The sequence below is a fragment of the Oncorhynchus tshawytscha genome, unplaced genomic scaffold, assembly GCF_018296145.1.
Source record: "Oncorhynchus tshawytscha isolate Ot180627B unplaced genomic scaffold, Otsh_v2.0 Un_contig_8805_pilon_pilon, whole genome shotgun sequence".
Lineage (NCBI taxonomy): Eukaryota > Metazoa > Chordata > Actinopteri > Salmoniformes > Salmonidae > Oncorhynchus > Oncorhynchus tshawytscha.
In genome coordinates, this window is record NW_024608175.1 from 23849 (window position 1) to 41400 (window position 17552).

The 17552-nt window shown below is 42.9% G+C and overlaps 1 pseudogene; it reads right to left on the minus strand.

The window, feature by feature from the left end:
- Positions 1 to 2759: 2759 nt before the first annotated feature.
- Positions 2760 to 17344, minus strand: LOC112238848 (annotated as a pseudogene).
- Positions 17345 to 17552: the final 208 nt, after the last annotated feature.

Sequence of the window (17552 nt, forward strand, 5' to 3'; positions counted from 1 at the left end):
TCTCTTCATAGTAACTACAGTGGTAGGTTATATAACTACTGTCCTGGTCTCTTCATAGTAACTACAGTGGTAGGTTATATAACTACTGTCCTGGTCTCTTCATAGTAACTACAGTGGTTATATAACTACTGTCCTGGTCTCTTCATAGTAACTACAGTGGTAGGTTATATAACTACTGTCCTGGTCTCTTCTACACTACATGACTAGTAACTACAGTGGTGGGTTATATAACTACTGCTCTAACTAGCTGTTCTTACTTACCACTCTTTCTTTAGTGTACCTGCTCAGTTTAATTAACTAACGAGGTGCAGGTAAAGATCCGTGTGTTCTTGTCTTTTGGTACATACTTGTAAAATAGAAGCGTGGTAAGTCCGATGTACTGTAACTACCTAGTGGTTCTATAGCTTCCCTAGAATAAGGTTATTTACCAATGTGTTGTCGTTCAGGCTGAGCGTGTGATGGAGAAGGAACTCAACAGTCAAGACACAAAACAACCACAGTGTCATGGTCGTCCTCCTCTTCATCTGAAGAGGAGAGGCGAGATGGATCGGAGGACCAAAATGCGGCGTGGTTTGTGTTCATCATTCATTTTAATACAGAAAATGCTGAACACTGAAACACTTTACAAAAACAATAAACGAAATAACAACCGTGAAGCTAAATGCAAACTGTGCTGAAACAAGCCATCAACATAGACAATCACCCACAAACAAACAGTGCAACCCAGGCTACCTAAGTATGATTCTCAATCAGAGACAACTAATGACACCTGCCTCTGATTGAGAACCATACTAGGCCGAAACATAGAAATACCCAAATTATAGAAAAACAAACATAGACTGCCCACCCCAACTCACGCCCTGACCATACTAACTAAATACAAAACAAAGGAAATAAAGGTCAGAACGTGACACACAGTCTGTTTTTCTTATTAAATGTATTAAATGTATTGATCAAAGTATTGATGATTGGTCCTCGATCACCTACATGACAGTACAGCAGTACATGTAGACGTTCACACATCAACAACAACTGTCTCAAATAGCACACTAGTTCCTTTTACAGTACACTACTGTTGACCTGAGTCACATAGAGCTCTGTCATAAAGGTGTGCCCTACATAGGGAATAGGGTACCATTTGAGAGTTGACCAAACATCAAAGTATCTTAGTGGTAACAGGGCTGCAGGGTGAAGAGGTGAGAAGGAACACAGAACAGAACGCAGACTGCTGAAGGACCGGGCTGCTTCAGAACAGAACGCAGACTGCTGAAGGACCCGGCTGCTTCAGAACAGAATGCAGACTGCTGAAGGACCGGCTGCTTCAGAACAGAATGCAGACTGCTGAAGGACCGGCTGAATGCAGAGAACAGAAGACTGCAGACTGCTGACTGCTGGGACCGGCTGCTTCAGAACAGAATGCAGACCGGCTGCTTCAGAACAGAAAGCAGACTGCTGAAGGACCGGGCTGCTTCAGAACAGAAAGCAGACTGCTGAGACACCGGCAGTCCAACTTCTAACAGATACCTCATTTTTGAAGAGAAAAGCAAAGGAGGGATCGAGGAAAGGAAGAATGGATTGAGGGAAGGAAGGAGGGGATGGATGGAAGAAAGGAGGGATGGATGGAAGGAAGGAAGGATGGATGGAAGGAGATGGATGGAGGAAGGAAGGAAGGAAGGATGAGGGATGAAGGATGAGGGATGGAGGGAAGGAAGGAAGAAAGGAAGGAAGGAAGGAAGGATGGTTGATGACTGGCCTTCACATGATGAGTCCCATGTATTCCTCTGTGTGTGTGATGTCGTGAATGGCACCCTATTCAATACCTAGTGCATTATACTATGGGAGGGAGGGAGGGAGGGAGGGAGGGAGGGAGGGAGGGAGGGAGGGAGGGAGGGAGGGAGGGAGGGGGAGAGGGAGGGAGGGAGGGAGAAGAAGAGAGGGAGGGAAGAGAGAGGGAGGGAGGGAGGGAGGGAGGGAGAGAGGGAGGGGGGAGGGAGGGAGGAAGGGAGGGAGGGAGGGAGGGAGAAGAAGGGAGGGAGGGAGGGAGGAGGAGAAGAAGAGAGGGAGGAATGAGGGAGGAGAAGAAGAAGAGGGAGGGAGGAATGAGGGAGGAGAAGAAGAGAGGGAGGAATGAGGGAGGAGAAAGAAGAAGAGAGGGAGGAATGAGGGAGGAGAAGAAGAAGAGAGGGAGGAATGAGGAGGAGAAGAAGAAGAGAGGGAGGAATGAGGGAGGAGAGGGAAGAGATGGAGGGTTGAGGGAGGAGAAGAAGAGAGGGAGGGGGAGGTAGGAGAAGAAGAGAGGAGGAGGGAGGAGGAGAAGAAGAAGAGAGGAGGGGGGGAGGAGGGAGGAGAAGAGGAGAGAGGGAGGACTGAGGGAGGAGAGGGAAGAGAGGGAGGGTTGAGGGAGGAGATGAAGAGAGGAAGGGTTGAGGGAGGAGATGAAGAGAGGAAGGGTTGAGGGAGGAGAAGAAGAAAGGGAGGGAGGAAGGAGGAGATGAAGAGAGGAAGGGTTGAGGGAGGAGAAGAAGAAAGGGAGGGTTGAGGGAGGAGAAGAAGAAAGGGAGAGTTGAGGGAGGAGATGAAGAGAGGAAGGAATGAAGGAGGAGAGGGAAGAGAGGAAGGGTTGAGGGAGGAGATGAAGAGAGGGAGGGTGAGGGAGGAGATGAAGAGAGGGAGGGTTGAGGGAGGAGAACAACAGCAGCAAGAAAGAAGAGAGGGAGGGGTGAGGGAGGAGATGAAGAGAGGGAGGGTTGCAAGTGTGTGTGTGTGTGTGTGTGTGTGTGTGTGTGTGTGTGTGTGTGTGTGTGTGTGTGTGTGTGTGTGTGTGTGTTAGTTAGTGCTGGACCCCAGAGGTCTAGTTGTCCACTGTGGGGATCTTGCACACGAAGGGAAAGGCTTTGTCACAGCTGTTATCATTCCAGGACCTCAGCGCTGTCAGAAACACACACACACACACACACACACACACACACACACACACACACACAGCGCTGTTAGAAACAAAAACAACACTACATTGACTGACTCATCAGCTACGGACGTGTGTGTAATGTGTGTGTGTGTGTGTGTGTGTGTGTGTGTGTGTGTGTGTGTGTGTGTGTGTGTGTGTGTGTGTGTGTGTGTGTGTGTGTGTGTGTGTGTGTGTGTGTGTGTGTGTGTGTGTGTGTGTGTGTGTGACTCATTACACAGGTGTCTGTTCTGGCACCCAGTTGTCCTAATGATGCACACAGTTTATTACCCAACAAGGGAGACCTGAGAGGGATTCAGCCTCAACTGGTTATAGATGCCTGGTATAACAGCAAGGCCTGATGGGGGTTCTGGCATAAAGGCTCTGAAATGGCCAGGCCTGTTTCTCTGAGTTTCTTTACTAGTGTGTGTCCCCACTATGCATATGATTGTGTGTGTGTGTGTGTGTGTGTGTGTGTGTGTGTGTGTGTGTGTGTGTGTGTGTGTGTGTGTGTGTGTGTGTGTGTGTGTGTGTGTGTGTGTGTGTGTGTGTGTGTGTGTGTGTGTGTGTGTGTGTGTGTGTGTGTGTGTGTGTGTGTGTGTGTCAGCGGGGACACATACTTGGACAGAAACTCAGAGAAACACATCCGAAACAACCAATTAAGAACCTTTAGGTCGTCCCCTGGCTCAATCATGAACCTTTAGATCGTCCCCTGGCTCAATCATGAACCTTTAGATCATCCCCTGGCTCAATCAGGAACCTTTAGATCGTCCCCTGGCTCAATCATGAACCTGTAGGTCGTCCCCTGGCTCAATCATGAACCTGTAGGTCGTCCCCTGGCTCAATCATGAACCTTTAGATCATCCCCTGGCTCAATCATGAACCTTTAGTCATCCCCTGGCTCATGAATCATGAACCTGTAGGTCATCCCCTGGCTCAATCATGAAACCTGTAGGTCATCCCCTGGCTCAATCATGAACCTTTAGATCATCCCCTGGCTCAATCAATAATCTTTAGGTCATCCCCTGGCTCAATCATGAACCTGTAGGTCATCCCCTGGCTCAATCATGAACCTGTAGGTCATCCCCTGGCTCAATCATGAACCTGTAGGTCATCCCCTGGCTCAATCATGAACCTGTAGGTCATCCCCTGGCTCAATCATGAACCTGTAGGTCATCCCCTGTCTTAATCATGTTTTATTGGGTAATACACTGTGTGTATGCATTATTGACTGCCTGTGTGTGTATGCATTATTGACTGCCTGTGTGTGTTTATGCATTATTGACTGCCTGTTTGTGTTTATGCTTATTGACTGCCTGTGTGTGTGTATGCATTATTGACTGCCTGTGTGTGTTTATGCATTATTGGCTGCCTGTTTGTGTTTATGCATTATTGACTGCCTGTGTGTGTTTATGCATTATTGACTGCCTGTTTGTGTTTATGCTTATTGACTGCCTGTGTGTGTGTATGCATTATTGACTGCCTGTGTGTGTGTGTATGCATTATTGACTGCCTGTGTGTGTTTATGCATTATTGACTGCCTGTTTGTGTTTATGCTTATTGACTGCCTGTGTGTGTGTATGCATTATTGACTGCCTGTGTGTGTTTATGCATTATTGACTGCCTGTTTGTGTGTATGCATTATTGACTGCCTGTTTGTGTGTTTATGCATTATTGACTGCCTGTGTGTGTTTATGCATTATTGACTGCCTGTTTGTGTGTGTGTGTATGCATTATTGACTGCCTGTTTGTGTGTATGCATTATTGACTGCCTGTGTGTTTATGCATTATTGACTGCCTGTTTGTGTGTATGCATTATTAACTGCCTGTGTGTGTATGCATTATTGACTGCCTGTGTGTGTGTATGCATTATTGACTGCCTGTGTGTGTTTATGCTTATTGACTGCCTGTTTGTGTGTATGCATTATTGACTGCCTGTGTGTGTATGCATTATTGACTGCCTGTGTGTGTGTCTCACCGCTGTTCTGCCTGTACCAGATCTCGACACAGTCTTCCTCTTCGGGGATGCGGTGTATGCCGTCGTCAGGCTGGTTGCCATCCCAGTAGCTGTATCCATAGTTACTGCCGTCGGTCCACTCCAGAGTGCCCTCCTACAGTCAGGAATAGTATGACATGGTACATGTAACAACCTGGGCAGACTGCTTTAATGAAAAGGGAAGTTTAGCTAAAACCTAAAACTGACCGTTACCTAAACTCTGAGTCTGACTCTCAACTGGGACCTCATTTTAGCCCCGTTTGGAAAGTTAATAAGAGGTTTGCACGTCAGATATGTCCTGTTAGCTGTTTCCCATGAGAGTTGTACTAGTAGTTACAAACACCACTGATCTGGGGACAGCTTAGTGTTTTACAACCCTAACGGTTAAGGTTAGGATAGGGGGAAGTGTAAACTGATCCTAGATTTATTCATAAAGAGGGAACTTATACCCCTGGTCCAATAAAACCACTCTGTAGTGAGTTCCGGCAACAGATATACTGGATCACATCAGTGATAATCAACACCAACCCTGGCTAAACCAAACAAACCTGGGCTGCATTATTACCTTTATTTAACTAAGAACAAATTCTTATTTACAATGGAGGCCTAGGAACAGTGGGATAACTGCCTGTTCAGCTCAGGGATTTGAACTTGCAACCTTCCGGTTACTAGTCCAACGCTCTAACCACTAGGCTACCCTGCCGCCCCATTAGTGATAATCAACACCAACCCTGGCTAAACCAAACAAACCTGGGGCTGCATCCTAACATTATTACCTTTATTTAAGCTAGGCAAGTCAGTTAAGACCCAACGCTCTAACCACTAGGCCACCCTGCCGCCCCATCAGTGATAATCAACACCAACCCTGGCTGAACCAAACAAACCTGGGCTGCATCCTACCATTATTACCTTCCGGTTACTAGTCCAACGCTGTAACCACTAGGCTACCCTGCCACCTCTACACTCTAACCACTAGGCTAACCTGCCGCCCCATTAGTGATAATCAACACCAACCCTGGCTAAACCAAACAAACCTGGGGTTCGATCCTAAATGGCTTCCTGTTCCCTTCGTAGTGCATTACATTTGACCAGAGACTAGCTCTCCTCTGATCAACAGTAGACTACTATAGGAATAAGGGGTGCCATTTGGGACGTAGGCCCAGTCTAGGTTCTCTATCTCTGGAGGTGATGGCTTGGTGACTCTGTAGTGGGTTTACCAGCAGTGTGTTAATGAACCAGCCTTTCAGTTCTAGAGTGAAATAGGCTCTCAGTTCGTCAGACTGGCTTCCTATAGAGCTGGACTGACAGGCTCCTGTTGGTTTCAGTTCTAGAGTGAAATATCTACGTCAGACTGGCTTCCTATAGAGCTGGACTGACAGGCTCCTGTTGCTTTCAGTTCTAGAGTGAAATATCTACGTCAGACTGGCTTCCTATAGAGCTGGACTGACAGGCTCCTGTTGCTTTCAGTTCTAGAGCGAAATATCTACGTCAGACTGGCTTCCTATAGAGCTGGACTGACAGGCTCCTGTTGCTTTCAGTTCTAGAGTGAAATATCTACGTCAGACTGGCTTCCTATAGAGCTGGACTGACAGGCTCCTGTTGCTTTCATTTAGTTTTTATTTGACCTTTATTTATACAGGTTTTTCTCATTGAGATAACATCTCTTTTCCAAGAGAGACCTGGTCCAATAGCAGCAGGGGGAACAACGTTTCAGACAAAACAATTTACATACACTAACACGACATTAAACAAAACTATAACCACACATACAGTACAACAATTACATTTTACGTTAAAAAACACGAAAGTCTTGACTAAAAACAGCTTGCCTAAAGACAATTACACTCTATGATATAGACATCGATCAAGTGTTTAAACTCCACCGACGAAACTAGATCATCAAATTTCAAAATGTTCAGGAGAGAATTCCAGGGCCACGGAGCTAAGTAACTAAAACTATTTCTACCATGACCTGTTCTAGTTGTTGGTACTGTTAGAAGTAAACCCTCTGGGATCTATTAGCATATCCAGCAAACTGGGAACGTTCCTAGAACAATAGCTTAGATTTCCATTCATTTCTAGTTGGGGTTTTATCTAACATTAGGATTATAACGTCCCAAAAATATTAAAATAATTATTCAGAAAACAATTTGAACTGAAATCTCATTGGAATGTTCGAACGTTCACTAAAACTTTATTCACAACATCTGTAACAATCACAAACAGGTTTCAGATGATGTAACAATCACCACAGAAGAATTCCCCAAAGGTTCTCAAAGGTTCTCAAATGAGGTTTCCAGATGATGTAACAATCACCACAGAAGAAGGTTCTCCCAGATGATGTAACAAAGGTTCTCATGAGGTTTCCAGATGATGTAACAATCACCACAGAAGAATTCCCCAAACGTTCTCATGAGGTTTCCAGATGATGTAATAATGTTTTAGAACACACTGACACAACTTAATGTGAGTGGGAACGTTCTGGAAACATCTGACAAACGTTTTACACAAACATTGTCTTATCATTAGCACAACTGGATAGTTTTTGTCTTATGAGAACATTTGCCGCAAACTAACGAATGTTCTGGGAACTTTCACAAAAACAATTTTGGTTTGCTGGGTAGATGTAATAGTAATCTATAAAATGTTTACTTTAACGAAAATGTTTTTTTAAAATATATTTTTAATTTTACATTTTTATGTACACATAATGTACTTCAACAGTATGCATTAAGATGCCTGTAAAATAATGAAAGTGTCCAAATTGAATGTAAACATTAATACATGCATTTCTATAGCTTCCTAAATCTATTCTAGTGCCGAGAAGAAGGCACAGCATTTTCAACACAGGTTTTAAATTTGTTTTACTATTTTCTACATTGTAGAATAATAGTTAAGACATAAACACTATGAAATAACACATATGGAATCATGTAGTAACCAAGAAAGTGTTAAACAAATCTAAATATATTTTATATTTGAGATTCTTCAAAGTAGCCACCCTTTGCCTTGATGACAGCTTTGTACACTCTTGGCATTCTCTCTCAACCAGCTTCATGAGGTAGTCACCTGGAATGCATTTCAATTAACAGATGTGCCTTGTTAAAAGTAAATTTGTGGAATTTCTTTCCTTCTTTCAGCCAATTGGTTGTGTTGTGACAAGGTAGGGGTGGTATACAGAAAATAGCCCTATTTGGTAAAAGACCAAGTCCATATTTTTGGTTCCAACCGCCGTGTCTTTGTGAGACGCAGAGTAGGTGAACGGATGATCTGCGCATGCGTGGTTCCCAATGTGAAGCATGGAGGAGGAGGTGTGATGGTGTGTGGGTGCTTTGCTGGTGACACTGTCTTTGATTTATATAGAATTCAAGGCACACTTAACCAGCATGGCTACCACAGCATTCTGCAGCAATACGCCATCCCATCTGGTTTGCGCTTAGTGAGGCTATCATTTAATTTTCAACAGGAAAATGACCCAACACACCTCCAGGCTGTGTAAGGGCTATTTTACCAAGAAGGAGAGTGATGGAGTGCTGCATCAGATGACCTGGCCACCACAATCACCTGACCTCAACCCAATTGAGATGGTTTGGGATGAGTTGGACTGCAGAGTGAAGGAAAAGCAGCCAACAAGTGCTCAGCATATGTGGGAACTCCTTCAAGACTCTGGGAAAATCCTTCCAGATGAAGCTGGTTGAGAGAATGCCAAGAGTGTGAAAAGCTGTCATCAAGGCAAAGGGTGGCTACTTTGAAGAATCTAAAATCTAAACTCAGTTTTAATTTGTTTAACACATTTTTGGTTACTACATGATTCCATATGTGTTATTTCATAGTTTTGATGTCTTCACTATTATTCTACAATGTAGAAAATAATAAAAATAAAGAAAAACCCTTGAATGAGTCGGTGTGTCCAAACGTTTAACTGGCACCATAAATCCTAGTTGGAAGATTCTTTGTATTACATCTGAGGAGACATCTGCAGAGATTGAATTCACGATAACTGCTGCAGATGTCAACCCCCAGAGTACATTACCTTAAAAAGACAAGTACAGTGTGTTTGTTGACAACATATGAGGTAGTGATTATCCAGGCAGTGGTGCTTAATAGGGTTTCTGGAAAACTACCCAGAAGACTCCGGGAATTGGGAGGGAATTCTGGGAAAGATCCTGGAATGTTTGAACCCTCAGTGCTTACCTGTCTCCTGTCGTGAAGGCCGATCCATATGTCTGTTGGTATCCCTGGGATACGGCTGTTGACGAGATCGTAGACGAACACATTCTCCTCCCAGCTGAGAACTCAGACAAGGGATGGTTAGAGTTAGAGAGAGGTGTCTGTGTGTGTGTGTGTGTGTGTGTGTGTGTGTGTGTGTGTGTGTGTGTGTGTGTGTGTGTGTGTGTGTGTGTGTGTGTGTGTGTGTGTGTGTGTGTGTGTGTGTGTGCGGTTTGTGTGTGTGTGTGTGTGTGTGTGTGTGTGTGTGAGTGTGTGTATGTGTGTGTGTGTGCGGTGTGCGTGTGTGTGTGTGTGTGCGTGCGTGTGTGTGTATCCTCTCACCTGTAGTGTGGCAGTGTGTGGACCTTTGTGTGTGTATATGGACAGGTATCCCTCTCACCTGTGTACGGAGGTGAGTTTGGCAGACTTGAGACCGTTGGAGAATTCAGCACAGTACAGGTCAGCCTCGGCCCAGGTACGGTTCAGAGGGAAAAACGGTAGCAGTGAGGAACTCAGTCCAGAACAACGGACAGGTGACGGGAAGGCCTGGTTCTGGCAACTGTAGGGGGAAGGGGAAAGGGGGGGGGGAGGGAGGGGAGGGGAGGGGGAGGGGGGGGAAGGGAAGGGAAGGGAAGGGAAGGGAAGGGAAGGGAAGGGAGGGGAGGGGAGGGGAGGGGGGAAGGGAAGGGAAGGAGGGAGGGGAAGGGAAGGGAAGGGAAGGGAGGGGAAGGGAAGGGGAAGGGAAGGGAAGGGAAGGGAAGGAAGGGAAGGGAAGGGAAGGGAAGGGAAGGGAAGGGAAGGGAAGGGAAGGGAAGGGAAGGGAAGGGAAGGGAAGGGAAGGGAAGGGAAGGGAAGGGAAGGGAAGGGAAGTCAGAAGATGGAAAGAGGAGAGAGGAGAGAGGCGAGAGAGGGGGAGGTAAGCGAGAGCGGGGGAGAATAGAGAATGAAAGAGAATAGGTTACACTGCTCTTAAGTAATTGTGAATACTCCGCATTTAAGGTTGTCCTTGTCATGTTCATTATCAAGTTAGACTGCAGCACTCCTATCCCAAAGTTTACAGAAGTATTTTCCAAAAGTTTTCTATATTCTGAAGTGATAACCTCATCATTCTGAAGTGATAACCTCATCATTCTGAAGTGATAACCTCATCATTCTGAAGTGATAACCTCATCATTCTGAAGTGATAACCTCATCATTCTGAAGTGATAACCTCATCATTCTGAAGTGATAACCTCATCATTCTGAAGTGATAACCTCATCATTCTGAATAACCTCATCATTCTGAAGTGATAACCTCATCATTGTAGGCTATGTGTTTTATATGTCTGTATTTCAGACCTTGACTAATAATGTTCTGTCCTCTGTCATGTTTCAGAAGGACCCCAGGAAGAGCAGCTGATGCTTTTGCAGCAGCTAATGGGGATCCTAATAAATACCAAATTGTCCCGTGTTTATGCACTTACCCAAAAGCTTTCAGTCAGTTTCACCAAGAGTTTTACTCTGTATCCCTTCATCAAGAGTATCAGTCACTCTGTATCCCTTCATCAAGACTATCGGTCCTAGATCCCTTTCAGTTCACTCTGTATCCCTTCACCAAGAGTATCAGTCACTCTGTATCCCTTCACCAAGACTTTCGGTCACTCTGTATCCCTTCATCAAGAGTATCAGTCACTCTGTATCCCTTCACCAAGACTTTCAGTCACTCTGTATCCCTTCATCAAGACTATCGGTCACTCCACTTCACCAAGACTTTCAGTCACTCTGTATCCCTTCACCTAGACTATCGGTCACTGTATCCCTTCACCAAGACTTTCAGTCACTCTGTATCACTTCACCAAGACTTTCAGTCACTCTGTATCCCTTCACCTAGACTATCGGTCACTGTATCCCTTCACCAAGACTATCGGTCACTCTGTATCACTTCACCAAGACTTTCAGTCACTCTGTATCCCTTCACCAAGACTATCAGTCACTCTGTATCCCTTCACCTAGACTTTCAGTCACTCTGTATCCCTTCACCAAGACTTTCAGTCACTCTGTATCCCTTCACCAAGACTATCGGTCTCTGTATCCCTTCACCAAGACTCAGTCACTCTGTATCACTTCACCAAGACTTTCAGTCACTCTGTATCCTTCACCAAGACTATCGGTCACTCTGTATCACTTCACCAAGACTTTCAGTCACTCTGTATCCCTTCACCAAGACTATCAGTCACTCTGTATCCCTTCACCTAGACTTTCAGTCACTCTGTATCCCTTCACCAAGACTTTCAGTTCGTCACGGATCCCTCTGGATCTGTCATTACACACCTGGTCCCTATTCCCATGCATTAGTAATTGGATACTGTAGGTGTGCCCTTTCTTCACCGTTGTCCGGTCCATTATTGTCCCAATGTCCGTTGGTTCGTGTGAGTACCTGTGCTGTGTTGTTTTGGCTTTCATGTCGCTTATATTGTGCAGATGTTTGCGGGTCTCGTCCCGTGTGATAATCATTGTGCGATTGTGTATTTATTCGAGGTACTCCTCACTCTTTTGTTAGGTTTCTACCCTGTGTTTTGTATGCTGTATGTGTTTGTTTGGTCTTCGTCCCCGTGCCTTTACACGGCACGCTGTAATTTGGGAAATAAAAACCCCTATTACGCATTCCTGCGCCTGTCTCCCGATCTCTTTATACCAGTGTGACCCAGTTACTTTGTATCACTTCACCAAGACTTTCAGTTACACTGTATCACTTCACCAAGACTATCAGTCACTCTGTATCCCTTCACCAAGACTATCAGTCACTCTGTATCCCTTCACCAAGACTATCAGTTACTCTGTATCACTTCACCAAGACTTTCAGTCACTCTGTATCCCTTCACCAAGACTATCAGTCACTCTGTATCCCTTCACCAAGACTATCAGTCACTCTGTATCCCTTCACCAAGACTATCAGTCACTCTGTATCCCTTCACCAAGACTTTCAGTTACTCTGTATCACTTCACCAAAGGTAGACTTTCAGTTACTCTGTATCCCTTCACCAAGACTTTCAGTCACTCTGTATCCCTTCACCAAGACTTTCAGTTACTCTGTATCACTTCACCAAAGGTAGACTTTCAGTCACTCTGTATCCCTTCACCTAGACTATCAGTCACTCTGTATCACTTCACCAAGAGTTCCAGGTACTCTGTTACTGTATATGTTGAGAGGACAGGCTGCACTTCTCTTAACATGTTCAGACTAGGGCCTCACGTGTGGCGCAGGGGTCTAAGGCACCGCAGTGCTAGAGGCGTCACTACAGACCCGGGGTCGATCCCGGGCTGTATCACAACCGGCCGTGATCGGGAGTTTCATAGGGCGGCGCACAATTGGCACAGGGCCATCTGGGTTAATAATCTGGGTTGGCCATCTGGGTTAGTCAGTCATCTGGGTTGGCCATCTGGGTTAGTCATCTGGGTTGGCCATCTGGGTTGGCCATCTGGGTTAGTCATCTGGGTTGGTCATCTGGGTTAGTCATCTGAGTTAGACATCTGGGTTAGTCATCTGGGTTGGTCATCTGGGTTAGTCATCTGGGTTAATCATCTGGGTTGGCCATCTGGGTTAGTCATCTGGGTTAGTCATCTGGGTTAGTCATCTGGGTTAGTCATCTGGGTTAGTCATCTGGGTTGGCCATCTGGGTTAGCCATCTGGGTTAGTCATCTGGGTTAGTCATCTGGGTTGGCCATCTGGGTTAGTCATCTGGGTTAGTCATCTGGGTTAGCCATCTGGGTTAGCCATCTGGGTTAATCATCTGGGTTGGCCAGTGGGGGCTTTACTTGGCTCATCGCACTCTAGCGACTCCTTGTGGCGGGACGGGCGCCTGCAGGCTGACCCCGGTCATCAGGTGAACGACCATACTCTCCCTAAAAATCTAAATAGAGGTGCATGGCAGAGACACAGATAGCATACGTTCTCCTGAAACTACACATCTCTGTGCCCGCTTGCTTTCCAATAGACTCCAGATACCCCAACTAAACTCTCACAACAGCTTCCAACATGTCAGTTAGACTCCAGATACCCCAACTAAACTCTCACAACAGCTTCCAACATGTCAGTTAGACTCCAGATACCCCAACTAAACTCTCACAACAGCTACAAACATGTCAGTTAGACTCCAGATACCCCAACTAAACTCTCACAACAGCTACAAACATGTCAGTTCAATTCTTCTTCTTTTATCAAAACCAGTTAGATTAAATCCAGCCACACAGCCTCCAATGAGAAGAAGAAACAACCAGAAACAGGATTTCTTGAAATGACAAAAGGCAGTTTATAAATCTCTTGAAATATTACAACTAAACAGTAAACACAGACACAACTGTCTTGAGTAACGAGGAAGAAATACTGCTCAATAAGATACATCTAGAAATATCAAATAAAGGTTTAAAAAACTGTACATGTCACAGTATAGGCATGTAGTCATGCAATTTCTATATGAGAACACGCATCTAGTCTCTAGCTCCACCAGCCCTAGGCGGTCTCTCCCTCTAGCTGTCCCAGAAAGGAGTCATGTGGTCAGGTTGGCTCCATGCTCATGCACCCTGATCCTCTGGTTCTGCTGGAAGCCTGGTTCCTCAACCCGGGTGGTTAACTAACAAAGAAACAAAGAAACTAACTAACTAACTAACTAACTGACCAATCAATCAATCAAACAAACAAATGTATTTATAAAGCCCTTCTTACGTCAGCTGATATCTCAAAGTGCTGTACAGAAACCCAGCCTGAAACCCTAAACAGCAAGCAATGCAGATGTAGAAGCACGGTGGCTAGGAAGAACTCTCTAGAAAGGCAGGAACCTAGGAGGAAACGTTCATAGATGACCAGCAGGGTCAAATAATAATTATAATCACATAATCACAAGCTAACTAACTAACTAACTAACTGACTGACTAACTAACTAACTAACTAACTAACTAACTAACTAACTAACTAACTAAATAACTTACTAACTGACTAACTAACTGACTGACTAACTAACTAACTAACTAACTAACTAACTAACTAACTGACTAACTAACTAACTAACTAACTAACTGACTAACTGACTAACTAACTAACTGACTAACTGACTAACTAACTAAATAACTTACTAACTGACTAACTAACTGACTGACTAACTAACTAACTAACTAACTAACTAACTGACTAACTAACTAACTAACTAACTAACTAACTAACTGACTAACTAACTAACTAACTAACTAACTGACTAACTAACTAACTAACTAACTAACTGACTAACTAACTAACTAACTAACTAACCAACTGACTAACTGACTAACTAACTGACTATCTAATGAACTAACTGACTAACTAACTAACTAACTAACTAACTAACTAACTGACTAACTGACTAACTAACTAACTAACTAACTGACTGACTAACTAACTAACTGACTAACTAACTAGCTAACTAACTAACTAACTAACTAACTGACTAACTGACTAACTGACTGACTAACTGACTAACTAACTGACTAACTGACTAACTAACTAACTAACTAACTAACTAACTGACTAACGAACTAACTAACTAACTAACTGACTAACTAACTGACTAACTAACTAACTAAATAACTGACTAACTGACTAACTAACTAACTAACTAACTAACTAAATAACTTACTAACTGACTAACTAACTAACTGACTAACTAACTAACTAACTAACTGACTAACTTACTAACTAACTAACTAACTAACTGACTAACGAACTAACGAACTGACTAACTAACTAACTAACTAACTAACTAACTAACTGACTAACTGACTAACTAACCAACTGACTAACTGACTAACTAACTGACTATCTAATGAACTAACTGACTAACTAACTAACTAACTAACTAAATAACTGACTAACTGACTAACTAACTAACTAACTGACTGACTAACTAACTAACTGACTAACTAACTAACTGACTAACTGACTAACTAACTGACTAACTGACTAACTAACTGACTAACTGACTAACTAACTGACTAACTAACTGACTAACTAACTAACTAACTAACTAACTAACTGACTAACTAACTAACTAACTGACTGACTAACTGACTAACTAACTAACTAACTGACTAACTAGCTAACTATCTAACTAACTGACTAACTAACTGACTAACTAACTGACTGACTAACTAACTAACTAACTAACTAACTAACCAACTGACTAACTGACTAACTAACTGACTAACTAACTAACTAACTAACTGACTAACGAACTAACTAACTAACTGACTAACTAACTAACTAACTAACTGACTAACTAACTGACTAACTAACTAACTGACTAACTAACTAACTGACTAACTGACTAACTAACTAACTAACTAACTGACTAACTAACTAACTAACTAACTAACTAACTAACTAACTAACTAACTGACTAACTGACTAACTAACTAACTAACTAACTAACTAACTGACTAACTGACTAACTAACTAACTGACTAACTGACTAACCCAATGTGAGTGACTATATATAACTAACTAACTAACCAACAATTCACTAACTAATTAACTAACTGACTGACTGACTAACAAATTAATTAACTAACTAACTAACTGACTGACTAACTAACTAACTAACTAACTAACTAACTAACTGACTAACTAACTGACTAACTGACTGACTGACTAACTAACTAACTAACTGACTAACTAACTAACTAACTAACTAATTCACTAACTAATTAACTAACTGACTGACTGACTAACAAATTAATTAACTAACTAACTAACTAACTGACTGACTAACTAACTAACTAACTGACTAACTGACTAACTAACTGACTAACTGACTAACTGACTAACTAACTAACTAACTAACTAACTGACTAACTGACTAACTAACTAACTAACTGACTGACTAACTAACTAACTAACTAACTGACTAACTGACTAACTAACTGACTAACTGACTAACTAACTAACTAACTAACTAACTAACTGACTAACTAACTAACTGACTAACTGACTAACTAACTAACTAACTAACTAAATAACTTACTAACTGACTAACTAACTGACTGACTAACTAACTAACTAACTAACTAACTAACTAACTAACTAACTGACTAACTAACTAACTAACTAACTGACTAACTGACTAACTAACTAACTGACTAACTGACTAACTAACTGACTAACTGACTAACTAACTAACTAACTGACTAACTGACTAACTAACTAACTAACTGACTAACTAACTAACGAACTGACTAACTGACTAACTAACTAACTGACTAACTAACTAACTAACTAACTAACTGACTAACTAACTGACTAACTGACTAACTAACTAACTAACTAACTGACTAACTGACTAACTAACTAACTAACTGACTAACTAACTAACTAACTGACTAACTAACTAACTAACTGACGAACTGACTAACTGACTAACTAACTAACTAACTAACTAACTAACTAACTAACTGACTAACTAACTAACTGACTAACTAACTAACTAACTGACTAACTGACTAACTAACTAACTGACTAACTGACTAACTAACTAACTGACTAACTAACTAACTAACTAACTAACTAACTAACTGACTAACCCAATGTGAGTGACTGTATATAGAGCTTTGGAAGATGCTGTCACCTTTCACCTTCTAGAACACCAAAGACTACCAGGGAAACATTGGGTTTATTATTCTTCAGTTTATTTTAATACATACTTTCTTAACACTTATTTTTCTTATTTTTCTTATTTTTCTTTTTCTTTTCTTAAAACTGTATTGTTGGTTAAGGGCTTGTAAATAAGCATTTCACAATAAGGTCTACCTACACCTGTTGTATTCAGCATTTCACAATAAGGTCTACCTACACCTGTTGTATTCAGCATTTCACAATAAGGTCTACCTACACCTGTTGTATTCAGCATTTCACAATAAGGTCTACCTACACCTGTTGTATTCAGCATTTCACAATAAGGTCTACCTACACCTGTTGTATTTGGAGCATGTGACAAATAAAATGTGATTTGATCTTCTTCAATGACTCTACCCAGATGAAGCACAACTTCCTCCCCCAAACGTTTGTTTACCGCCGCAGCCGCCACACCAAAATAGTAGTACTCACCGTGTGTGATCTTGACGTTGGTGGAAGGGATGGTCCTCGCAGGACGAGCCCAGAGGAGCAGGGTCAGACACAACTCCCAGCAGAGCATCTTCCAACAGAAACACAGGAAGACAGGCAGAGAGAGAGAATCTAGATCCACTGACTCGGAATATGGGTGTGTGTTTGAGTGTGGATGTGTGTGTGTGTGTGTGTGTGTGGCTCTTCTTCTGTGTGATGAGAGGGGGGAAGTGCAGTGTGTGTGTGTGTGTGTGTGTGTGTGTGTGTGTGTGTGTGTGTGTGTGTGTGTGTGTGTGTGT